Source organism: Camelus bactrianus, chromosome 5, assembly GCF_048773025.1.
Source record: "Camelus bactrianus isolate YW-2024 breed Bactrian camel chromosome 5, ASM4877302v1, whole genome shotgun sequence".
Classification (NCBI taxonomy): Eukaryota; Metazoa; Chordata; class Mammalia; order Artiodactyla; family Camelidae; genus Camelus; species Camelus bactrianus.
In genome coordinates, this window is record NC_133543.1 from 91,793,663 (window position 1) to 91,819,652 (window position 25,990).

At 37.4% G+C, this 25,990-nt stretch overlaps 1 protein-coding gene across 2 annotated transcripts in view; it reads left to right on the forward strand.

Annotated features, from left to right (window-relative positions):
* Positions 1-25,990, forward strand: part of ACSL3 (acyl-CoA synthetase long chain family member 3) — a 57,354-nt gene that overhangs the window by 7,965 nt on the left and 23,399 nt on the right. Inside the window, exon 2 of one of the 2 annotated variants that reach the window (XM_074364387.1) lies at positions 9,791-9,848. The exons of the other annotated variant lie outside the window; for it this stretch is intronic. The gene's annotated coding sequence lies outside the window, so the exon portion shown is untranslated. The remainder of the gene's footprint in view (positions 1-9,790; positions 9,849-25,990) is intronic. 2 annotated transcript variants of the gene reach the window in all.

Genomic DNA, 25,990 nt, shown 5'->3' on the forward strand with positions numbered 1-25,990 from the left:
GGGATTTGTAAGAGATAAGTGCTTGTCACACAGTCAGCATTCAAATAATAACTATTCTAATTCTGTTTATTTTCAGAGTATACAGTATTTTCTAAGTCTATCCACTCTTTATTATCGCTTTATCTTTTGAAGCAGCATTATCATCTTCACATAGACAAATATACTTTAAGGACATGTCTAAGATATTAAAACCTCTTGGTAATGGAAATTGGGAAGAGATATAAATAGTAAACTGTAAATTGAGGGACATTAAGTAGGTTTTGTTATATTTTAACATCAATAATTTAGGATTTATCTTGAGCTTTCATTTTTTGGAGATATGTATAAAGGTAGATTGACATGGTGTATTTCTCATTCAGAAAACTTAACAAGAATCTCCATATTCATTTTAAACACTTTTTGTAATATGACCTTGATAACAATTGAGGTAGCATTTCTAAATACATTGTCTTGTGTCATCAACTTTGTGTTGAGTGGAGAAGGAATCATTGCCATATATGTGTGTAAAACTTGGTATGTAAATTTGAACTAGTTACTTAATCTTTTTAAGCCTTCCATTTCAATTTCCGTGACATAAAGATGTTAATTCTTACCTCATGGGGTTTTCATGAGGATTGAGGGAGACAGCTGTTTGTAGTTTAGGGTATGCAGTTGACCCCATTGCTTCCTTACTTATCTGCTTATCTCTGTCTTCTCTTACTTTTTTCAACCCTGTTTTCTTTCTTCTCTGTTCCTCCTTTTTTCCTCTTCTCTCTTTTCTCTATCCTCTCATTGATATACAAAAATCTGCACATATTTAATGTACACAATTTGAGTTTGGACATGCATACACCTGTGCAGCCATCATCACAATTAAGGTAATAGACATACTCATTTATCTCCAGAAATTTCTGTGTGCCTCTGTTTTTTGTTTTGTTTTTTTATCTCTGTCCTTCAGAAGTAGTTTTTTGGTAAGCGGTAACAAGGTATTTTGAATCCATCATGTGAGCAAACCCATCATCATACAAATAAAAGCATATGTCACTTAAAAGGGACTTGGAAATGCTAATTCCTTCAGGACGAGAGTGTTCAAGCTGTATGAAGATACATCCAGGATGTGGTTAATATTGAATGAGTAGTACAGAGGATGGAGACATCGTATTTGGCCAAGGCAGCCAGGGAAAGGTCAGCTGAACACCTGAGACAGAGGTTGCATTTGAAGAAAGAGCTGAGTTTGAGGAAGAGGTTCTCAAATGGGTGATGTCCAGGGCAGTTGGGGAAGAGCAGGACTGACAGATAAAATTGAGGCATCAACTGTTCTGGGGGACTAGAGAAGCTGGGATAATAAATCATACCCCTGGGGGTGGGCAGCAGAAATCTCCCAGAGACTTAGAGGACAAAGACCTTGCCTAAACTCCTTTGATTCCTTCAACTGAGGATGTGCAGTTGACTATTGAACAACATAGGTTTGAACTATGTGGGTCCACTTACTTATAAGTGGATTTTTTTCACTCAACATGTACTATAGCACCACACAGGCCAGGGTTGGTTGAATCCCTGGACGTGGAACCTTGGGTTTGGAGGACCGACTGTAAAGTTATATGGGGATTTTTGACTGTGTGGAGAGTTGGTGCCCCTAAATCCGGAGTTGTGCAATAGTTAACTTTAATTGTTGAATGAATGTAAGGTAGTAGGAAGAGGGAGGGAGACTGAGTGGCCAGCAGGTGAACCATGTGGGCTCTGAGTTGTTACAGGAAGATCATTTGTGGTCTGGCCCGAGTTATTTCTATGCCTGCTGCTTGGCTGTCCATGTGGCACTGCCCACATTGTCCCTGGCACTGTGGCATTGTTCATACCATTTAGGCTTTGTGGAGCTCAGTTTCTTGTCTGTAAACCTTTCTTGCTCAGCACTGTTATGAACTGCTTCTCCATCAGTGCTCTTTTTCTTTTACCTCCCTTTCCATCTCTTCCTTTTACTTGGCTCAGGATTTGTGCTATTTCTGCCATATTTCTTTGTTAGGCTTCTTTGAAACTTTATCAGTTAGCTTTGTGCTTTTCCCCATGTGTGTTTATTTATGTGTTTACTATTTGCAATTGGCTGGGGTATTTGCATGGGTTTTATTAGATACTAACTACACTGACTGCTGCATAGATCTTAACCTTTTGAATGTTAGGTTCTAAGTTGGTTTTGTAGGCATAAAGCAGTTCATTTTTCTGCATCAGTGTTTCGGGATTATAAAACATTCAGTATCAGTTTGGCCAGAATTATGAAAAGTTCCTACTTCAACCACAGAAGTTTCTTATTTTTACTTATTTTACTTTCATAAGGATTGTAACAGTCCTCATTTTGGACCTTGATGTTGGCTTTTTTTTTCTCTCTCTCTCTCTCTCTCTCTCTCTGTAACCCTAAAACAACCAGAAGTTTTTCTCTTCCCTTTGGAAACAGACTTCATCTCTGGACTTGATACTGCCTGTTTTGGGGGGGAAGTATGGAATAGCTGAGTTCTTTTCAAAATAAAGCAAGGAGTTTATTTTAGTTCCATAGGAAATCAGAATGAATGAATTTTGGAACTATACTTGACATTTTAATGTAAAGAGAATTGACTTTAATTGAAATTATACCACATGGATGATGTTACATGGAATAAGTATTTTTTATATATTCACAGTTAATGCTTCCCTAAGTCATCAGTCACTTTTGTACTGTAATTTTCCATATTGCTCCTGTATTAGAGTCTAAGAATTCATATTCATCATTTACCCTGAAAGTAGTACTGACCTCTAGACTGATGCCTGTTTAGACTTCTCTGCATGGTGCCTGCTCTCCTTAGAAACTCAGAATGTTCAGTTTGTGTGTCACTTTCTAAGACATAAGAAGAATACCTGTTTTCTCCAACAGTGTCTTGAGGTTGGAGGGTTATGAGAGGTAGTGGCTGCTTGGGAGTGATGTGTGAGGTCAGAGGAAGCTCATGGGACCCCAGGTATAAGGAACAAGATTGATGTGCTAGAGAGGAGTGATGGAGGGCTTGTGCTTTGTGACCATATTGTTAGTTGAATTCCCACATCTGGTTCTACCTCATTCCAGTTTTGTGACCACAGCAAATTACTTAGTCTTCAAGCTTAAGTTTCTTTAAGAATGGTTTTTGTCTTGCAGCATGCTCCAGGGTGTGCACGCAACCTGTTTCTGGGGTGCTGGAGGAAAATGTTAGAAATTTTTAAAAATTTCATATTTTGTGCATGATTTGTAATGTTGATAGTATGCTAGAACAGTAGACCATATGTACAGTGTTAAAGGTACACGTGTTTGAAATGCCAGCACTTTTACCAAAGAGGCTTGTGATCTTTAAAGTTTAGGGATGGTGAAGTAGTAGATAACCAGGCCCATGCTTGGAAGCTTATTAGTTTGGGGGCAGTTTATAGATGAATTGGGGATAGGGTAGAAGAGCTTGGGTTATTTGGCTCTGGGAAATGAATTGAAGGGCATTAGATTTAGGGAGCATGTCTGCAAGTTCATTTGAAAAATGATAGACACAGTATAACTGGCATGTGTAATGATTTGAGTTACTTTGTGAAAATCTTAAACTACATTCTTACACTATCTTATGTGTTAGAAGATTATATGGTAGAAATTGGATGGAACTTAACCCAGAAAAGTGAGTCAATGTTAGGGAGTTGCTTTTGATGCATGGATGGTTTACCCACAGGTAACTTAGAGCTGACGAATGTAGGTCTAAGTTAATGTTTGTTTATATTGTATGGTGCCAGAAGACAGGCATGTTAACTATAGTTTAACTATAATTACATTTCTGTGTTTCTTGTAATTAATTTCAAATTGCTTTATGAAATAAATGTATTTGCTATCTTTTCTTTTTAGATAAGTCTCAAATGTAATGTATTTCTTTTGGGCTCCTTAAGGGAGAGTAGCTGTTTAATGTAGAAAGAAAGTGTCTATGAGAACAGGGATATTTGTGTTTTAGTCACTAATACACACCCAGTGCCCAAAATATAGAAGATACTCATATATAGTTGATAGAATCAATCTTTGCATCCCTGTCACCTAGCACAACAATGGACATGAGATACTCAGTAAGTGTTTATTAAATTGAGTTGAAAGATTTGAACGTAATTCCAGAAAAAAATTTGAAAGGCTAGAAACCTGACATCAGAATGGCCAGTGTACACTTATTAGTGGGAGCTCAGGAATTCAGAAAGAGTAGACTTAGTGTTGATATGCATTTGAAAAGTTAGCTGCTTGAGTAATATGTACAGACATAATTTAACAATTATTGGATAAAGAAGGCAAGAAAGTGTGATGGATTGTCTCAGGCCAGGTCAACTGCTTGTTGTACTTTAATATCATAACCGCTTGTAGCCTTTGACATTCCTAACAGTGTCTTCATTGACTCTTATGTCTGCCTTTGGCTTCTAGGACACTTCTCTTGGTTTCTTTACCCTTCTAGCTGGCTTTTATAACATCTGTCTGTAATGCTTTTATATTGTAACTGAATATACTATTTTTGAGGGATTTCATGGTTTTGCCTCTAATATGGATAGAGTCAGTGATGACTCTAAAATCTGCATCTTCAGCTCTGTCTGGAGCCCCAGCCCTGTAATTCTGACAGTATTGTGAATATCTTTTCTGGTCATTCCTATAAACTTGGTATCCAACCCTATACTCGTGGACTCTCCTGTGTATCTGCTTTTCCTCCTGTATCCCTTATACCTATTACAAGTCACCCAACATTCTAGAAATGTTGACATTAATCTTCAAAGGTAAATCTTCGCATCTTCCCACATCCTATTGGTTTTACCTCAGAAAAGTTTCTACAGTTGGTCCTGCTGCCTCTGTATCTATTGCCCTAAACCCTGGACCTCTTCATCCTTCACTTGGGCTCTTGTAATAACTATATACCTGGAATCTTTTCTGGCTTGTTTTTGATGTTGACCCAGGTAATCATTCTGAAAAAACAAATTTGGTCAAGTGCCCTACTTAAAAGCCTATCTCATTCTATCTTAAGCATGTTTCCATATTCCATTTTTATTTCTAACTTTTCCTACGTTTCTTGTGTTCCAACTATCTCAAGCTTCCTGTGACCCTCAGTCTGAGTGCCTTCATGTCTGCTAGGCAGGATTGGAAGGAGGAATTGGAGCACAGAGGGAGTGAGTTAGCCCTTGTCTGTGGGACCAAGGAGTCATAAAATCTTTAACTGGATCTTGAAGGATAAGTTTACTTCAGCAGTCCTTCTAGCTTCTTTTAATTCTCTCCAGTTCTTTTAGTTAAATGCCAGTTCCAGGTTCTAGAGACAATATTACTGAACCAGTACATCCATGCTTTGGTCACAGGCCTCCCTGATCACAGGCTGCTGGATCCTTGTGGTCGCCTGTGTTTGCCATGGTCTGCTGGGGTAGAGATGGGACTGAAGTGACATAATGTAGTTCAGACAGAACCAACAGAGTCATAGGCCAGGCAGTACGGGCTGTGTGGGCTGTCGTAGCACCGGAGATGGTTTTGTAATTAGAAAAAAGACTTAGGAACAAATCCTTTTGGTGACATGAGAGCTGTGGAAGAGAGATATTGCTAGGCTGATTGTTTGCTTCAGGGATGTATTCCTCATCTTTCAGCCATTGGCTCAATTCTGGTTTTTCTTTGATGCTGTTTAATTTATTGAATAATCTGTCCTTCACTCATTGATCTGAAATGCCACTTTCATCAGATATAAATGTCCCATGATTATTTCAGGTTTTTAAATTCTGTTCAAGAATAGTTAGTGTTAATTTTGGCATTTACTGTGCAGATACGCACTGTGTATTCTTGTTCTCAAATTTATTAGCTAATCTTAAAATTGCTTTCTTCTGGATGAGCTTTAGAATTAATATATCAAATAATCATGCAAAACTGACAAGTAACAAAATTGTATTAGAATTTTGATTGGGATTGCATTTAGTTTACACACACACACACAGACATATATGTATATGTTTTCCCCTTTCATTTTCTAACTGGTTATTACTAGTATATGGGATAACTATTGATTTTTATTATTTATCTAATACCCAGATATCTTAGTGAATTTTCTCTCTGGTTGGATGGTTTTCAGATGATTCTTTCGGGTTTTCTTGTCACACAGCTAATTATACGCAAATAGTGATTATTTTGTCCCTCCTTTTCCAGTATTCATACTCCTCATTTCTTTTTCTCATCATTGCATTTGCTGGACTACAATGCTGTCCATAAGAGGCACAGTTAGAGCCACGAATGTGAACCGTGTCTGTAATTTAAATTTCTAGTAGGCATATCAAATAAAGTAAAAAGAAACAGGTAACTTTAATATGTTTTACTTAATCCAGTATATCCAATATATTCAACATGTAATCAGTATAAACAGTGTTAATGGATTGTTTTACATTTTTTTTCCCCATACTGTCTTTGCAATCCCATGAATATTTTACATTTAGAGCACATCTCAGTTTGGACAAGGCACACTTCAGGTGTTCAGTAGCTAGAAAGTCTTTTGAATTTTTAATGTCAGGTATTGTTATTAATTTCCAAAAGCTTTTCCTTATTTTTAGTTCTTCTATATACCATCCTGTTGTTTAATCAACAGGATAGTCTCTCTTATCCCTTTGAGAATATTAATTACATATACATATTTAAAGTGTTTCCTCTGTTTTCTGCATTGTCTGTTTCCATTTTGTTCCCTTTCGTCTCTCCCCCTTCTTTTGTTTTCATCTCTGTTTTTCATTGTGATATTTTTTTACTCAAATATCTGATGATTTAGAATTTTATCTTCTGTCTGGATTTTGGTTCTGTTATATCTTCCTGTTCCTAATTTATTTTTTCATCAATAAATTCTCAACATTGGCACTAGATTTAACATTAAGAAATAGATCTGATTATGCCATATTCCTGCATAAAAATCCAAATGGCTCATCAGAGATTTGGATAATGTCTAAATCACTTAGCACAGCACGTGGGGCTATGGCAGTGAGGCAGTATTTGTTTCCCAGAGCTGCTGTCACACCACAGATTTGGTGACTCAAAGCAACAGGAATTTATTCTCTTACAGTTATTAGAGGCTAGACGTTTGAATCAGCATTCTTGGGCTGAAATTAAAGTGTTCCCAGGGCTGGGTTCCTTCCAGAGGCTCTAGAGAAGAATCTTTTCTTACCTCTTTAGCTTCTGTGACTGCTGCATTTGGTGGCACCACACCAGTCCTTCAGGCCAACATCCTCAAATCTCTCTCCCTACTTCTCCCTCACTTTGCCTTCACTGTGTGTCAGACTGTGTGCTGCCTCTCTTTTACAAGGACGCTGGTGATGGCATTTAGAGCCCACTGGTTAATTCAGGACTGTCTCCCCGTTGCAGAAGCCTTAATTTAATAACACCTGCAAAGAACCCTGTCTCAAATAAGGTAACATTTACCGGTTCCAGGGATTAAGACCTGATATCTTGGAGGTTGTTTATCAGTCTACAACAAGTATTTAGAGTTTTCTTAAATTGCCCTTTTCTTGAATACCTCTTCTGTTGCAAATACTATAACTGCCTGCAGTTGCTTCTCTTCTTGTCTACTTGACCAAAAATGTACGGACCAGTAAATATTTGTTGAGGAGTTTCAACATTTATTGAGTATTAAATACTAGGACCTGCTATGAGAGACTATTTAATTAGGAAAACGAAAGGTATAGTAAGTGTGCACCTGCACCAAAACCTCTCCAGCGCAAATTTCTCAGAAGGGATTTGCTAAGTCATAGGGATTTACATTTTTAGGTTTAGCTGCCGGGTTGATACCAAAGTAGCTGCACTTCCCCCAGTAATGTCAAAAGCTGTCTTATTTTCTATATCCTTGCCAATACGTGTGATTTTTTTTGTTTGTTGTTATTAAAAAAATCTGATGGGGGCAAATGATACTGTTTTAATTTGCATTTCCATGATTACTAGTGAGGTTGACCATTTTTTTCCATAGTTAATAGACATTTGGATTTTTTCTGTGAATATACATAGTCCATTTTTTCTATTGAGTTCTCTTTTATTTATAGAAATTCTACAAATACTATGGATATGAATTGTTCATATAGGTTGTTGCTATCCTTATTTACATATGAGGAAACTGGCACAAGAAATAAGTAAATTGAAAAGATTCCCCCCCCCCCCACCTAATGGACAGATGGATAGGTGAATGAATAAGTGAGTGAACACGTCTAGATTCATAGCTGATTAAAAAATAGAGCAGGGATTTTGGACCCACCTGTATCTGGTTTTAAAGCCTCTTCTTTAGAGTATATTTGGCTGCCTTGCAGAGAATGAGGAAGTTAATAATGAGGCAGTGGTGTGCTGAATTTTGACTCAGAATACTTAAATACTAGCTCTGTTTACTAGCTCTGTGAACTTGGGCTGTTGTTAATAAATATTTTTTTTAATGACTATAATGACGGCTAAGCTATCTGCAAGTGATTAAGAAAAGCATTGAGACGGTAAGTAGAAGTATTGTATATACAGTGACATACTGTTTATAAATCTTAGTAATTCTTCTTGGCCATCATAATAATGATTGAAAAACTTAATATACTTTATAAAAGTTTTGGATATACCTTTTTAACAAAATAAGCTTTATTTTTTAAGTGTGTTTTCTAGTTCACAGCAAAATTAAACAGAAGGTAGAGAGATTTCTCATATACCCCCTGTCCTATGCACAGCCTCCCCGATTATCAACATCCCACACCAGAGTGGTACATTTGTTACAACTGATGAACTCATGTTGATGCATCATTATCATTGAGTCCTTAGTGTACATTAGAGGTCATTCTTGGTGTTTACAGTCCATGGATTTTGACAAATATGTAATGTCATATTTGTATTCTACCATTATAGTATCATACAGAGTAGTTCTACTGCTCTAAAAATTCTCTCTGCTCTGCATGTTCATCCCTCCTTACTCCTTAACCCTTGGCAACTTTCTGCTGTCTTGGTAGTCTCAATACTTTCTCAATAGCTTTGCCTTTTCTAGAATGTCGTATAGGTGGAAGCATGTAGTATGTAACCTTTCAGATTGACTTCTTTCACTTAGTAGTCTGCATTTGAGTTTCCTCATTTCTTTTTTGTTCTTTTACTTTTTTTTAAAATTGAAATATAGTCAATTTACAATGGTGTGTCAATTTCTGGTGTACAGCATAACAGTTCAGTTATACATACACATACATATATTTGTTTTCATATTCTTTTTCATTATAGGTCACTATCCTCCTTTCTCTTTAGTGCTCCATAATATTCCATTGTCCGGACGTAGCAGTTAACATTCACTTGCTGAAGGACATCTTGGTTACTTCCAAGTGTTGTCAGTTACGGGTAAAGCTGCTATGAACAGTTGCATGTAGTTTTTCTCTCTAAACATAAATATTCAACTCATTTGAGTGAATATCAAGGATATTGATTGCTTGATTGCTGGATCATATGGTAAGAGTGTGTTTAGTTTTGTAAGAAGCTGCCAAAGTGTCTTCCAAAGTGCTGTACCAGTTTGCATTCCCACCAGCTGAATGCGAGTTCCTGTTGCTCTGCATTCTTGTCAGCATTTGGTGATTTTGGATTTTGACTGTACTAATAGGTGTGTGGTGGTATATAATATGCTTTTTTGTTGAAAGCTTACATGATGAGATGTCATTTGCTAGTATGATAGACGATGTTTCCAGAAAAACTCAACAGAATATTTCCTATAAGGTTTGGAGGTAGAAATGTCTCCAGGAAAAGGTTGATATTTGGCTGTGATTAACCAGATCATGAATAGTAATGCTTGTCTTCATGTGTTTGTTTTGACAGGTATTGAAACAAAGGCACATACCTTGAAGGCACTAGCACCTCCTACCATTGTCAACTGGTAAAATGTTTAATTTTTTTAACTACAAAATTTCTCTTTATTAGGCATACAGTGTATTAAGTTAAAACCAAGTGTTGGTAAACAGTCAAAGAAAAAACTTTCTCTTTCCATTTTGTGAGTGTAGAATTATGAAGGGTATGAGGAGATAGCTTTTAAACTAATTCTGACTCCATATAAGCCCATTGGAATATTAAACATTTGGATGGTAGCAGAAAGTGTTAGTCGTGCAGTAGAGACAAAGTATTCAGAATACTTTCGTCCGTATGTGAAGGTGCCCTAGGTTAGACGCTTGGAAGGAGATGGGGACAGCAGCAGGTTTGCTACTCTGTTGGCTGAACATGAAAAGGTTTCTTAGAGTCAGGCTAAATACTTCTCATAGTTATTGAAGGTGGATTCTTTTTTTTTACACCTTCTATTTTTTAAAACATAATCTAATTTTTGAAAATTTATGGGAAAGCTGCAGAGGCCAGAAAACTGGGCACACAGGAGAATGGAGGGGAGGAGAGGGAGGACAACTCTTTATCTTAGTAGCTTTGATTTTGAAACCTGTTTAGAAAAAGCTTTATTAGTGGTAAAATAGTTGAGAATTAATGGAAAGAAGAAAATACTTTATGTAAATAATTTAAAAAGGAAAGGAATAAGATCATATGAATAAAATGTAAAAAAAAAAGACTGAGTATTGACTAAAGAAAGTAATTGCATGTTTAAACCTTCTTAACTATTTAACATTTAGATAGTACAAATAATTAAGTTGATTTAATGGTGATACTGTCATTCATCCAGTTATATGTAGTTCCACAGTGTAGTTATAACTTCCTGATTATATATGTTATTTGCTTTTTCTTAAGTTTGTTTTTAACTGATATGCCAGAATATAGATAAGAGGGGCTCTTTGGATGAGGAGGTAAATGGTGGAAAAGGAAACGTCTAAGGAATCTTACTGGACAATTTATAAATCCTTGAACGTGAAATAACAGACATAGAGTTAGGTTGGCTAGTCTTCAGTATTGCAGAATTATTCTAGGCTATTGTAGCTTTTACTCATAAATAGAATAAGCATCTTAAAATTATCTTAGATTAAACTATCTTGAAATCTTAGACACCTGAATCTCTTTATATTCTCAAAGGCTAAACTTACCAGAAGAGCTTTCTTTAATCACACGTTCATATTTTGCTCATTATAAGCACATTTACTTTTGCTGACATGTTTCATATATTTGAAACTTATATTTAGCCTCTGGCCTTAGAATTTTCTTTAATTTTATTTTTAATTTTATCCTAGGGAAGGAAATAGGTAAATTCAAAGGTGAAATTTTTAATCCAGCTAAATCAACCTTCACTTAAAAATTAGGTCATCTCTTGACTCTCTTAGGTATAGTTTATGAATACTAAATATATTACTTAGCTGGATTGAATTGGAATTATAAAGACCCTCAGGTACCAACTAGACAGGCTGATGTCATTATATAATTTAATAGTTCATATTTCCTGAAATGTTTATGTAGTTGGCTCTCATTTACTTTTTGTATGAGATAATTGGAATAAATAAGGAATGTTTTTCTGCCCTACCATTTGGGTAATGTAATGGTGACTGAACATGCCATTCTCCCCATTCCCCTTCAATGAATCAACCTTGAGCAAAATTCTAATATAAAAAGCTGTACTTCTGTACAGAGAATGTCTTTATCATTTCTTTTGGATATAATAATAGAAAGAGGAGGGTGTATAGCTTGGGAACGTAAGGAGAACGCACAGTAGGAATAAACTTTCGCATAGATGAGGAGGTTGAGGCAGAATGTTTCAGAACCCTGAACCTGGGGTGGGTATGTGTGTGGTTGTCTGGGTAGGAAGTGGTTGGCGGTAGACCGCACTACAGTGATGTAGATGAATGACTGCAGAGCCACCTCCGAGTACTCCCCTGTGTGTTGCTGGGTCCTGGCATGAGGTTATTAAGGATAGACCTAAACCCTTGAGAGTTGGGGAAGCTCGTTGAGGATCATCTTTAGATGTATGGATGCTGTGTAAATTGAATTGGTTAAACAGAGTTTGTCCTCAGTTCCACATGTATATTCCACATGTATTGTCTACTTTTGGGACTTGAGTGGGATCTAGAGTGTGGGATTCAATAGTTCTGTGTCATAAAGTCTAAGGATATTTAAATCTGCATGGAGTACTAGACATAAGGAAAAGATATTAGTATGTATATATTTTCTTAAACAAATTTGTAATCATCTGGCTGAAGCTCATGGAGAGAAATTCCCAAAACTGACTGGCTATCTAGGGATAGATGGAGTAGTACCAATTCCAAATACAAGATATGTTAAACATCATTGTTCTTTTTGCTTGCTGTTATTTTATAAAGGACTTGATGGATGGATTTCAGCCTCTTAATCTTTGAAGTCTTTATTAAACATGGATCGGTAATAATAGCAGCTGAGATCTGAGTGTTTATTATAAGGCAAATGTTACATCCTCTACATGTATTAACTGTTTATGTGATACAGATATTATTGTCCACATATTGCAGATGGTGAAACTGAGGCTTAGAAAGGTAATTTACCTAAGGTGACATTTAGTAAGTAGTAGAGCTAAGTGTCAAACGCAGTCTGGCTCTGTATTCTAAGCTCTCAATAAGAGTACAGTTGAATTGGCTTCAGTGTCTTCAGAATCAGAGGGGTGTAAGAAATAATCAAGATAAAAGAAAGATATTGATATTGATATCCTTAGTTTTGTATAAACAAAATTTAAAGCACTACTAAAACATACATTGTTATTTTATAATTTATGTTGAGTGCTTTCACCTACTCGTTTGTTCCTTAAGGGAATTTCCGGAGGCATTTGTTTTGTGAGGATTTGTTATCCTCCTGGTTTTACAGTGAACCTGAAGCTTGGTGAGGTTAGTTGACTTGCCCCATGTTACACAGGGAGTAAGTTGGGGACCAGCATCAAATCCAGAGCACAGCTGTAGTTCTAAAAGGAGCAAGCCTGTTGAACAGTTTTTATATGCAATCAAACTAGTGTTGCAAGTAATAGGACCTTCAATAGGTCATGTGAAGTATGTAGATAAAACAAATACCTGTCTGTTTTGAAACTCCAATGAAACAGAACTTTGTACCCAAACCAGCTATACTAATAACTAGCATTTATTACACCTTTACATTTTCTAGAGTCCCTTATATCTACTGCATTTCACCTTATCTACACTTGAAATTTTGTGCATATGGGGATATATAAGGTACAGAAAAGTTACTTTATAAAAAAAGATCAAACTTAACTGGAGCCCAGGCTACAGTTGATTTGCTTAACTTCTTGAAATGATTAATTGTAGAGTGACTAGATCGTTCTGGTTTGCCTGGAACTTTCCTAGTTTTAATACTGAAAGTTCTGTGTCCAGGAAATCCTGAAGTCCCAGATCATTCTAATTAATTATCCCACTTTGTGGTAAGTTGGGGATGGAAGTAGGATTGCCGTATAAAATACGGGGAACATAGTAAAGCTGAATTTCAGATAAACATTGAATAATGTTTTACTGTTATGTCCCATATATTGAATGACCATATGTATGCTGAAATTTACTTGTCGTTCATCTGAAATTCAGCTTTAACTGGGTGTAGTGTAGTTTTGTTTGTTAAATCTGGCAACCCTAAGGAAGAATGAAGGGACATTTCAATGGGTAAAAGTCCACTTCCTGCTTTTTTGTGTGGACCTTAGGCTTTATACATTTATCTGCTTAAGGAAGCATCGTCATCTGGCAGTTTCCTTTTCTGGGGTACTTGACTTGTTCTTTTAGCCAAGTGAACAGAGGTGTGAGAGGTTAGGATGATTGTATGAAACCAGATTTTGCCAATGCATTACAACTGGTGTGTGTGTGTGTGTGTGTGTGAGTGTGTGTGAGAGAGCGAGAGCGAGAGCGTGAGCGTGAGCGTGTGTTGGTTTGAGCAATTCTCCTTTACTTTTTCAGGAAACTTAACCTAAATCTGAGCCCTTCTCCTCTTTGTTGGATCAGTCTGTCAAACACTGCAGTCTCACAGACCACCCACATTGTCTAATGTGTTAAAAAGTATTTCTGTTGTTGTTAAGGTAGTACATTCACATGATTCAAAATGAAAAGAAGTAAAGGCTTTCCCCACCCCTTTCTTGCACCTGTTCCTTTTCCCCAGCATGGAGACTCTGATCTAATTGGAAAATGTTGGAATTTTTTAAATGGACTTTTAGAAGTCTTCTTGTTGAGTGTTTTCATCTTTTTTTTTTTTTTTTTTTGAAGCAGGGAACCTCTTTCCTACTCCTCCCCTAACTCCCAAAAGGTGGAGGGAAACACCTTACATAGAAGACAGAAATGGGTTGCTCAGGTCATTTAAATTTCCAGTGTTTAATGGTTGTCAGTACTTCTAAATCAGTTTGGGAGTCCTTGTCATCAGTAGAATATAGTCTTGAAATAATTCTAGTTGGATTTCCTCAACATCAATGGTGAACAAATTAGGCTTTAGTGACTTGGAACAAGGTCTCATAGTAATGAGCTGAGACTGGTGTAGGTGTGTATGTGTGTATTCTTGTGCATGGATGTATTTAAAATCCCTGTTTTATGTTGAGCAGAAAAAAGTGTAAATTCCCTTGTCTAATTTCTCTGTTTCATACTTGAATTTATGGTAGTATCCAGCATTTTTTTTTGAAAGAGCATCTGGCTTGGATTTTATTTAGAAAAGGAAAATGGAATAAAAGTAGTAGATTAAAAATAAAAATATCTCAATCAGGTTAGGGAAGTTAGGTTACTATATTTGTGGTTCAAGGAGAATACCCAAAGGTCCTCTGTTATTTCAACTATTATAATAAAAGGACTGAAAATTTAAAATTTACAGTGGATAACTGAGGATTATGTAAAGTTGTCTTTGTTCAGTTGCTTTTTAATTTTTCAAAATATTTCCAAAGGTTTAATTTTTTATTTAATATTTTTATTGAGGCATAGTTGATTTATAATATTGTTAGTTTCAGACGTACAGCAAAGTGATTCAGTTATATGTATATATTTTCAGATTGTTTTCCATTATAGGTTATTATAAGATATTGAATGTAGTTCTCTGTGCTATACAATAGATCCTTGTTGCTCATCTATTTTGTGTATAGTAGTTTGTATCTGTTAATTCCATACTCCTAATTTATCCCTCTCACCCCTTTAGGTAATCGTAAGTTTGGTTTCTATATCTGTGAATCTGTTTCTGTTTTGTATATAGATCCATTTGTATCATTTGTTAGAGTCTACATATAAGTAATATATAATATTTGTCAATCTCTCTGATTTACTTCACTTAGTATGATATTTTTTAGGTCCATCCATGGTGCTGCAAATGGAAATATTTCATTCTTTTTTATGGCTGAGTAATATACCCGCGAGCGTGCGCACACGTGTGTATGCGTGCGCGCGTGTGTGAGACACACACACAGATACATCTTCTTAAACCTGTTCTTCTTAAATCTCCTAATGGGCACTTGGTTTGTTTCCATTTCTTGAGTATTATAAGTAATACTGCTGTGAACATTGGGGCGCATGTATCTTTTTCATTTAGAGTTTTGATCTTCTCTAGATACATTCTCAGGAGTGGGATTGCTGGATCGTATGGCAGCTCTATCTTTAGTCTTTTAAGGAACTTCCATGCTGTTTTCCATAATGGCTATACCAATTTACATTGCCACCAACAGTGTAGGAGGGTTCCCTTTTCTTCACACCATCTCTAGCATTTATAGTTTGTAGATATTTTGATGATGGCCATTCTGACAGGTGTGAGGTGACACCTTATTGTGGTTTTGATTTGGATTTCTCAAATAATTAACGATATTGAGCATCTTTTCATGTGCCTGTTGGCCATCTGCAGGTCGTCTTTGGAGAAATATCTGTTTAGGTCTTTTGCCCATTTTTTGATTGGGTTGTTTGTTTTCTTGTTATTGAATTGTATGAGCTGTCTGTATTTTGGAAATTAATAGCTTGTCAGTGGCATTGGTCGCAAATATCTTCTCTCATTCCTTAGGTTCTCTTTTCATTTTCTTTATGGTTTCCATTCTGTGCAGAGAAGCTTGTAAGTTTGATTAGGTTCCATTTGTTTATTTTTACTTTTATTTCATTTGCCTTGGGAGACAGATTTAAGAAAATACTGCCACAGTTCATATTAAAGAATGTTTTGCCTATATTCTCTTCTAAGAATTTTTTGGTGTCGTGTTTTTAGCTTTTTAAACCATTTTGAGTTTATTTTTGTGTATGGTGTGAGGGAGCGTTCTAACTTCCCTTCTGTGATTTACATGTGGCTGTCCAGTTTTTTCAACACCACTTGCTGAAAAGACTGTCTTTTCTCCATTGTATTTTCTTACCTCCTCTTTCATAGATTAATTGACCATAGGTGTGTGTGTTTATTTCTGGGCTCTCCATTCTGTTTCACTGATCTATGTGTGTGTTTTTGTGCCACTACCACACTGTTTTGATTACCGTAGCTTTGCAGTATTGCCTGAAGTCTGAAAGGGTTATGCCTCCAGCTTTATTTTTTTTCTTTAAGATTGCTTTGACAAGTCTGGGTTTTTTGTAGTTCCATATAAATTTTAGTATTATTTGTTCTAGTCGTGAATATTTTGATAGGAATTGCATTAAATCTGTTGGTTGCTTTGGGTAGTATGGTCATTTTAACAATATTTATTCTTCTAATCCAGTAGCATTGGATATCTTTCCATTTCCTTGAATCATCTTTGAGTTCCTTTAACAGTGTTTTATAGTTTTCAGCATATAGATCTTTTGCCTCCTTGGTTAAGTTTATTCTTAGGTAATTTATTTATTTATTTATTTTGATGCAATTTTAAATGGGATTTAAAAAAAACTGCTTTTCAATTTTTAATTTAAATATATTTATGGTGAAGACTTGAATTTTTTCTCCCCTTTCCCCTTTCTTTTCTTCCCTTTCTTCCTCTCTGTCTTCCAATATATGCCTTTAGGGCCAAAATTTTATTTTCTGAGGTTAGAATGGATATAAGCTCCATAGTTTCTTAAAAAGAAAAAGACTAAACTATGACTTCTTTGTCAGATTTCCTAGTTGTGAATGAACGTTCATTTAATCCAGATGACTCAATCTTTTAATAATGACTTTCTGATCCAGAATTTCTTGACCTTTTTAACTTGTTGTATTAAGGAAGTACTTACATGGATTAATGAGCTCGAGTTTTAGTCGCAGTCTATGATTTCATTCATAGAACAGTAATAGCTGTGGGGTCAGAGTTCAGATTTTTAAAGTTGCTAAAGATTGTGTTACTATTTGGAGTTTTAGAAAGGAAAAACTATTTTTCTTTCAATAAGGAAAGAATGATAACCAGTGCAGTGCTGAGTCAGCATAATAAGTTAGCTTGTATGTTGATAGTTATAAGAATTAAAAAAAACTTTCCTACAGTTGGGTCTGGGTTTGGTTTGTTTGTTTGGTTTTGTTTTTGGCAGCAGGGAATATAGTCAGTGAATATTTCAAAGCCATTCTTCTGAATCAGATAATGTATTTTTCATATCTTTATTAGGGATTTAGCATTGGGAAGCAAAAAGCAAACATGTTCATCAGAGCCAGGAGCCCACCTCTAAAGAAACTTTCCTGATAGCAAATCATATTTGCTGGTTGTGTTTTCCATTACAACTCATTAGAGACTAGTTCTGGGAAGGAAATTTTTCTTTCCGCCCTTGACCTCAGTTATTTATTTCAGAATAAGTAATTTGGATAATTTATCAGGGACTTTTGGTTTCTGTAGAGTGTATATGATTGTGACCTTTGTGGAAAGTAGACTCTAAGGTAATGAAGGACTTTATCTATTTTTTTTTCTTTTAAAAACTAGACCAGTATTAAAAAAAAAAAACTAGTACAATATTAGAGCTTAGGAAGTATGGAGGAATTAAAGCATGTAGGTGGGTTTTGGAGTTAAACACGTTAGTTAAAATCATCTGTTAGCTGTGTCTTTGGGCATGATCTGCTAGCTACTATGGATTCCTTGATATCTATTGCTGTGCAATCCACTTACTTATACCTCATTAGAGATAAAATGTTAAGCTGTATTTTTTTTTCCAGATATGAATAGTTATATAGTATTGATGCATGTCTTGGTGTTGTAGAATCCAGTCTAGCAAACAGAAGGGAGCTCCAAAGAGCTGTACAAAGCAAGAGATTTTTATAGATCGCAATTATCAGGGACAAGGGCATTATACTGGGCATTTGCTGATTGGTTAAAGCTGGATTGCTTTCCTTATATGGAGCAAAGTGGTGGTATTGGAGCCAGATCAGGTGACTTGTGCTGAGCAGCCATTGCTGGTTGGGTGACCTAGGCCTGCCTTGTCTGGAACTGCAGAGCATAGAAATTTAGCTAAGTTTTGCTTTGCTGATTTTGGGCTTAGCATCAGAGACTCCATTTTGGGATTAATCTGGTTACTTTAACACAGCCTTTTGCCCCTGAAACAATACTTCCATGTCTTCTAAACTTTGCCTTCAGACTGTACTACTTACCATTCCTTTTTATTATTGTCACCTGTCCCCTTATTCCTTAAATACTGGAACATCAGGCTTCCTATGACTCTACCACTACCCTATCATGATTCTTCGTGGTTTCAGTATTTTTCCAACACGACAGCCTTTCGGTTCCTTGACCTCCTGCCCTTAAATGATCTCATACTCCGGTTTTTAAAAAAAATTGTGGTAAAATACATGCAACAGTTTACTATTTTAATCATCTTTAAGTGTGTAGTTCGTTAGCATTAAATATATTCACATTTTTGTGTAACCATCACTATCAGCCATCTCCAGAACTTTCCCATCATTCCAAACTCTGTACCCATTAAATACAACTTTCCATTCCCCATCCCCTAGGCCCCTGGCAGCCACCATTATACTTTCTGTCTTCATGAATTTGCCTATTTTAGATATCTCATGTAAGTGGAATCAAATATTTTGTGTCTGCCTTACTTCATTTAGTGAAATGTCTTCAAGGTTCATATATGTAGTGTGTATCAGAACTCCATTCCTTTTTCAAGGCTGAATAACATTCCATTGTGTGGCTATCACATTTTGTTTATACATTCACCTGTCAATGGATATTTGGATTGTTTCTGTCTTTTGGCTGTTTTGAATAATGCTGCTGTGGACTCTGGTATAGAAATATCTGTTTGAGTCCATGCTTTCAATTCTTTTGGAAATTACACAGAAGTGGAGTTGCTGGATCATATTGTAATTCTGCGTTTAATTTTTTGAGGCGCCACCAGTGTGTTTTCAGTAGCAGCTGTGCCATTTTACATTCCCACCAGCAATGAATAAGGGTTCCAGTTTCTTAACCTCCATCTCCTCACCAATGCTTGCTATTTTCTGGTTTTCTAGGTGTTTTTGTTTTTGTTTGTTTGTTTTGTTTTTGGATAATGACCATCCTAATGGGTGTGAAGTCTTATCTCATTGATGCTTCTGTTTACATTTATCTTTGTCCTTATCTATGTTGACTTTACGGTGATGTGTGTAAAGCTGGTCAGTCCTTCTTGACTCCACCTTGTTGGTTTTCCTCTGTCAACACTGAACCTCCTCATGCTCTGTTTGCTGGTCCCACACATCTCTGAATCCTCTAAATGCTGACGGACCCCAGGATCTGCCATTTGCACCTCTTCTCATTCCCTAGACCATCTCATCCAGTCTCATGGCTGAAATACCATGAATATGCTGAGAACTCCCAAAGTTACCTATTATAAAATGAAATGATTCTTTTTCTAAATCTTCTCCTCCTATGGTCTCCCCTTTCTCAATAAAGGACACCTCAATATTTTTCAGTGTCTCAAGCCAAAAACCTTAGAGTCACACCTTTTTCTCTCTCCCTGTACCTTCAAAATAGAGTCAGAATTGGGTCATTTCTCCCTGCCTTCATCATCCTCATTCTGGTCTAAGCCGGTGTCATCTCACATCTGGTCCCTGGTGAGGCTCCTGCAGCAGTCATAGTCGTCCTTTTTGTGGTAGGTCATATGGTTTCATTCGTGTCGGTATGGTTCTCTCAGTGGTCTGCCAGGCCTTTCAGGATCTGGCCCCATTTTCGCTGTCCTCTCTGACCCCATCTCCTGTCACTGTCCCCCTCCCTCCCTGGGCTCAGCTAGAGTACTCTTCTCCCAGATATCCACGTGACTGTCTGCTGATCACATTTGAGATGCCTTCCTTACTGCTTTATAAAGCGACAGCCTTCTCCTACCCCAAATTCATTCCCTTTAACCTGCTTTATTTGTCTCAGTAGCTCCTGTTACCTCTTGATATTTAGTTGTTTGTGCATGGTCTGCTTGCCTCCTATGTTTTGTTCATGAGTGTGATTCCATTTTCTGGAAGAGTTCTGGGCATGGAGTCTGTATTCAATATATGTTTGGCAAATGAATGATTTAATCATTGTGTGCACTTGCTTTTCTGTAGATTGGAGTTTTGAATGTGGGATTGCAAAGAATGTGTGTGTGTGTGTGTGTGTGTGTTTTATATACTGCCAGATTACTTCATTGCAGTCTGGATATTGTAGTCTTTTACATATTTGTAAAACTATTGGATGAAAATTAGTATGGCTGCATTTTGATCTTGGTTACAAATTAAGGAGAACATATTGTCTGTATGTATTAGCCATCTGCATTGCCTCTTTTGGCTTCTCTATACATATTCTTTGCCCAGTTTTCCTTTGTGTTGCTTGCATTTTTTTTTTTTAATTTATAAGGCTTCTCTGAATATTTTGTCATTTTTTTCCTCCCTAAATCTTGTTTTCCTTTTGGTTTTTAAAATTTTGTTTCCTCATAGAGAAATTTTAAATCTTTAAAACTTACATGGAATTACTCTGTAAGAATTAATAAGAAAAATTTGAAAACTATGACTAGTGAGGGTCTTACCAGATATTTAAAGCAGTAGTTCTCAGACATTAGTGCATATTGAAATCACGATTGCTGTTTAAAACTGAGTCTGCCACTAGTTTTCAGTTTATAGGTGTTGGGAAGGTAAGGAAAAGAGAGATATGTCTGAGGAGTCTTCATTTTAAATATTCTCTAAGGTAATCTGATACGATTGGACCATGGCTCACAGTTGAAGAAAGATTACTGTAAATATGCTGTCTTCAGTGTAGTGTGGTATTAGCAAAGCAGTAGACAGATGGATCCAAGAAATAGAATAGGGTCTGGAAATGGGTGCAAGTGTGAATAAGAACTTACTGAAGATGACATTTTGGTTAATTGAGAAAGGATGGTTTATTTAGTAAATGATTCAGACAGTTCATCTGAAAGAAAAAGTTAGCGTTCTCCTTCACACAATGGAGAAAAATAAACTCTTTGTTGATTAAAGGTCCAAATATAAAGATTCTACCAATACTAGGAAAAATATAGGATACCATTAGTTTAACCCTGGGATGGAGATTGGAAACCTAGAGGCTGTGAAGGAAAAGATGAACAGCTTTAGTAGTTCAGATTTACTTTCTGAAAACGATACTCATTCTAAGATGTGGCAACGTAATTAAGTACCTATGACTGGTTTCCTAGTGTGGATGAAGAACGCAACCTGTCATATCAGTAAACAAAGAATATTGTGGCCATCAAGCCATCAGCCAGTTGCAGCCTTGGAGCGTGCACCCTGAGGGGATTCAGGATAGAGAAAAACAGGATACTGGCCCTAGGTAGTTAAGATGCTTATCAAAGAAATGATTACAATGAGCCCAGACTCTTGCATCTTCCTGTACATAGAAAAGCACTAAATTCATTAACTAGAGATGTCTGTTCTTTGTGATCAACTACTGGTTTGTTTTTGTAAAACTCCTAGATATCCTGGCTTTTCCCCCTACCTCTTTGGAACAGTCCCTCAGAGCTTTCTGAGACTCTGTCTCCTGGGCTTAAGCCCTCAGTTTGTGCAATGAAAACGTAACTCTCACCTTATCAGTTTTGTATTTTTTTTTCAGTTGACACTAGTCTACATTTTCTATAGCCACTTCAGCAAATTGGGTGCAGTTGGCCAAAGTTTTGTTACTTTACCTAGTTTTCCTAAAACATTTTAGGAAAGTTAAGTGTCTTAATTGCATGTGGCTGGTACATCTAGCCTGCGTTTGATACCACTTGACTCCCCCACCTTGTCTTTCATGACGTTGCCCTCTCCAGTTCTCCTACTTAATCGGACTTTTCAGTGGGATTTTCCTCCTCTCAGTCTTGGCATTGGTTTCCCTCCAGAGTTTTCTGTTCTTGGACTTGATCTTGGAGATTTCATCTGTGTGCTGTCCTTGAACGGCCCTGACCCTTCTCAACTTTCACAGTTTGTGTATTTGGATGACTCACAGGCATCTTAAACCCATTATTTTCAGTACTTGTGCTCATCTCCTTTCCACCAGTCATCCAACCACTGACCACCTTCGCGGCTTGCATTTCTGACTCAGTTGAAGGCACCGAAACTATTTTCCCTCCTTTCACTGCCGCTGCTCTAATTTGTGACCTTATTCTGTTCATGATTTAGATACAGTACACCCCTCACTATATTAAGCAGAAAGATTTCAGTTGTTGGGAAGGCTGGAGGAACAGCTGCTCCCCTTGCCACCCTCCGGGTGATCCGGGAGCCGGGAATCCTAGCTGCTGACTCCGTGTAAATTTACTTTATGTAAATTTCCTTCCCTCCAGTTCTTGCTGCCTTCAGGTTATCCTCTGCATACAGTTATTCTCTAAAACTTTGTGTTTATGTACCTTGGAATGCAAACTAAGTTCTTTTCTCAGCACCAAAGGCCACAAGAATTTGACCTTTAAAATTTTGGGCCTTTAACACCTGCCCTCATCTCCTCATCTCTATCCTGCTCTGTTGGGCGGCTGAGCGGCTGCTGCTTTTGGTGCTTGTTCAAGCTATGTGATATCTGTCATCTATTCAAAACCTCCATTCCTCTGCCCTCCCTACCCCTGGCCTTTTAAGACCGTAATAAATTGAGGTTTGGTCCGAGAAGACTACTCAGAAAAAGGCAGAACTGGCCTCTACCCTTCACTCTTCCTGAAACGCTGTTTATACTTAGTGATTAGTGCTTACTAAAAGTTTTATGGTTTTAGCTCTTAGATTTAGGCCTATGATCCATTTGGAGTTGTTTTTTTTTTTTTTTTTGTATTATTATAAAGGTCCATCTTCATCATTTTATGTTTAGATATCTAGTTGTTCCAGCACCGTTTGTCGAAAAGACTGTTCTTTCCCTATTGAATTATTTGCCGTTTGTTGAAAATCAGTTGTGCATAAAATAAAGGTTTATTTGTGGACTCTCAATTTTATTCCATTGATCTGTATGTTTGTCCTTTTGCTAGTACCACAATGTCTTGATTACTATTGCTCTTATTAAGTTTTGAAATTGAGATGTATGAACCCTCCAATTTTGTTCTTTTTCAAGATTTTTGTTGTTTTTCAAAATGTTTGGCTATTCTGGCTACTTTGAATTTCCATGTGAATTTTAGGATCAGCTTATGAAGTTCTGTATAAAAGTCAGCAAAGGTTTTGATAAGGATTATGTTGAATCTGTACATCAATTTAGGGAATGTTGCCATTTTAACAATATTAAGTTTTACAGTCATAAACAGGACATTTTCTGTTTATTTTGGTCCTTAATATCTTTAAATAGTGTTTTGTGGTTTTCATAGTACAGATTTTGCACTTCCTGTTATATCTAATCCAAAGTATTTTTGAAAGTATTGTAAATATAACTGTTTTCTTATCTTCATCTTCTGATTCTTCATTGCTAGTATACAGAAATACAATTGATCTTTGTATATTCATCTTATATCCTGCAACCTTTTCTGAACTCTTTGTTCTACTAGTTTTTCAGTGGATTCCTTAGGGTTTTCTATATTATAATCATTTCATCTGTGGATAAATGTAGTTTTTAAAAAATAAATCACAGTATTTTGAAACTCAGAATAAAAGCATGAACATTAAACTTCAGAGCACGGAGTGGGATTTCAGAATACTTAGCGAGGCGTCATCGTTTTCCTGGGTTACGGAGGTGCATCTGTTCTTTGCAGCTCTGATGTCCTGCAAGCAGTAGGACCGGTGACTTTGTTGTGCCATTTTTCTGTACAGAAACCTATGGCTCCCCATGCCTTTCTGGCAGAAATCTAGATTCTCTGGACTCATTCTCTAGGGTGCTATACAGTATATTGTCTGTCACAGAAAGGAGATTGGAACGATCAGCAGAGCACAGAAATCAATTGAGAGTCCTGGCTTCTCACCAAGTATGTGGGGGCAAATTTGGAGGTGGCCCTTACCTTGTAAAGTTGCAGTTTTTTTAAACATGGTTTCCTTCAGTTCTCTGAACACATTGGTGGTAGCTGCTTTGATAGCGTTTGTCTGCTAAGTCTGACATTTGGGTCTTCTCGAGGATTTCTGTTGCTCCCTCCCCCCCATATATGGATAATGCTTTACTGTTTATTTGCATGCCTTATAATATTTTGTGAATTGGACATTTTAGGTATTTTATAGTAATTTTGAATGCTAGCTTCCCTCCCCCGCCTTCCACACCTTCTTGTGTTGTTTCTTTTCATTTAGTGTCTCAGCTGGCCTGTTTTGGTGAAGCTTGTATTTTCTGCAGTGTGCATCCTCTGATGGTGCTCTTCTGAGAGCACAGCCTTGGGAGCATGCAGTCACGTTGCACTACTCTCTTCAGCAGTGGCAGCACGGTTTTGGTAGGGCTCTCTAACAGCCTGTTTGTCTGATCCCCTGGTCTTTCTGGCGTCACACCCAGCAAGTATTCTCCTCTGATGGCTGGCCAGTTGCTTTACTGTTCTGAACAAAGCTCTGGGCCGTAAGTTGCCCCATAGTGTGCTTCAGGTAAATTAGATGGCCTTTGTAGGGGTTGTGTTTGAGGCCAGTCTTGGAGCTGCCCTGAAGCTAGGAGGGAAAGAGACACCTGATGCCTTTGAATTTCTCATCTGCTTTTTGGCTTGTCTCTGTCATGGAACTACCAGCCTCATCTTAGGCTGCTCCTCACCAGGCTCCATTGTTTTCCGCAGTGACGTTAGGCTTGAGCTTCGCTCTTCTGTGCTCCGAGGTCAGTCCTCTTAGGGATTGCTAAGAGGTTCTCTGTTCTTACAGCCTGCTGCTTTGGCCTGTGGGGAACCTCTGCTCTGTGAGCGGGGTCTTGGGCGGTGGCTGTAGCCCCTGGTCTGTGTCGGGAGCTTCTCTCCTGCATCTGCCTTGTGAACCACAGTCCCTGTGTTCTTTGCCGGCTGCATCTGCAGTAGAGCTTCTGCCCTATGGGTGAGGTCTGGGTGAAAGAAAGGATTCCTTAGATCTCTTGGCCACACTTCCCTGGCATAGAATTTCTACAGTATGGAGATGGGAAATGCTACAAAACATAATCCTGAATTTGGAGCTGGGTGGAGTAATCAGTTAGTAGTTTGCTTCAGTTTTGTTTTCTTCACGAATATTATGGCCTGCCTACTGTACAAAGGCTGGTTCGTCTGCCTCGTGCTTCTTCCCCACTCTCCCTCTTCCTTGAAGGCTCAGCTCAGATGTCACTGGCCAGAGAGGCTTTCTCGGACCACCCGCATACCGAGCGCCTCTCCAGGCTCGCCCGGTTGCTTGGTATTTCCCTTACTGAGTTCATTTTTCCTTGTAGGATTTATCACCACCTGGCATGCATATGTGTGTATATTTGTCTACCTCTTCCAAGGAAGGTAAAAGTTCCACAGGAGAAGAGACTTAGACTGTTCACTGTTGTTTACTGTTATAATCCCTGTACTTAGGACACTATCTGACACATAGTAGATTCTCAATAAATCTGAACACAGCATATGAAATGACCAAAGTTTACTGCCTTCCTGCTTCACAATTTAATCTGCTTAAATTGAAAAATATCTAGAATCACCATGGCAAGTGAATTTCATGTTGTTTGCCAACTCCAACTACTTGTTGCTGCCTAGAGTGAGAGAATGAGGCTCACTGGGAAAGAAGGCAGTGATGATTTAGCAGTGAGTGGCTGTGACGGCCAGGAGAGAGGAGAACGTGGCGTATGTGCGAAGTGTTTGCCTCTCTAACTGAATGAGGCACTGAAGAACTGGAAATGGGTGCATTGTTGGTCTCCATTCTGTTGTAGGTCTCCTGGCTGGCTTCCTCCTCACCACCGGGAAGTATTTGTGGATACTTGGG